Raw genomic sequence first — 1,341 nt, 5'->3', positions numbered from 1 at the left:
GAGAAAATATCTCAGGCATGGTAAAGTTAAGTAGGGTTTGCCAACCATTTGGGTCCATGGGCACATTTCTAAACTAAAGAAAGTGTTGTGAATCTCTCACATACCACCACCAGCAGCATTAAAATACATTATATACTGCCTTTCATTTCGAGAACAAATGCCAAGGTGTTTCACAAACAAAAAAGCCCAAAGCAAAATGACAAGGTTGAAACCAATTGTAAAAAGAAAGCTACATAGTACAATTTCATCAAAACAATGTAACACCCGTAAACAAGGTAATTAAAACAGAATAAAAGTTAAAACAATTAGACAGGAGGTTCAATTTAGAACACCATGGGAATGCTTGCCTAAACAGGTATGTTTTCAAGAGCAAAAGGAATGCCAATATTGATGGGACACCTTGCATTTCAGCAGGGAGAGCATTCCACCATACTTGTGTCACCAGTGAGAAAGCCTAGCTCCATGCTATTACATGTTGTTATTCACCAGGCTGTGGCAAAACTAGTCCTCTTAATGTCCTTACCTGACAAAGGAGGGAAAGGTGACTTTTTTGGTAACCAGAGTTGTTTAAAGCTTTGTAACAGGGACTTAAAGCCAGTTCAATGGTTAATAGACAGCCAGGACAGATCCCTTAGCTAGAGTGATATGCGCTCAATATGAAACACCACTCACCACCTAGGCCACAGCATTTTGCACCAGCTGCAGCCTCTGGATCAGCTGTCAGGGAAGCCCAACTTAGAGCACATTGCAATGATCTTAAACATGAGGCTACCAACACATGTATCATTGTAGCCAAATTACCCCTGTCCAAAATACAGCACAGTTCACCCACCAGCCAAAGTTGATGATAGGCACTCTTCACCACAGAGACCAACTGGGTCTCCATGGACAAAGATGGATCCAAGAACATTCCCAATCTGTGACAGTGGTACCTCTGATTATGAACTTAATTCATTCCGGAGGTCCATTCTTAACCTGAAACCGTTCTGAACCTAAGATACCACTTTAGCTAATGGGGCCTCCCGCTGCCGCCGCACCACCAGTGTGCAATTTCTGTTCTCATCCTGAGGTAAAGTTCTTAACCTGAGGTACTACTTCTGGGTTAGTGGAGTCTGTACCCCGAAGTGTTTGTAACCTGAGGTGTTTGTAAACCAAGGTACCACTGTACCTGTTTCTTCAGGGTGAATGCAGCCCTGTGTAGAACAGGCAAATGCTCCAATTTTTGAACCTGGGAACCAGCTGCCCACATTGTAAATGTTTTAATACATTTAATTTTTCCAAAAAAAAAAAAAAAAAAGTATGGTTTCTTGTCATTAAAAATGTTTATGTCCCACCATTTTG

The sequence above is a fragment of the Podarcis pityusensis genome (assembly GCF_964106645.2).
Source record: "Podarcis pityusensis genome assembly, chromosome: 6".
NCBI lineage: Eukaryota > Metazoa > Chordata > Lepidosauria > Squamata > Lacertidae > Podarcis > Podarcis pityusensis.
The sequence above is the reverse complement of the archived record's forward strand: the minus strand, read 5'-3'. Positions refer to the sequence as shown.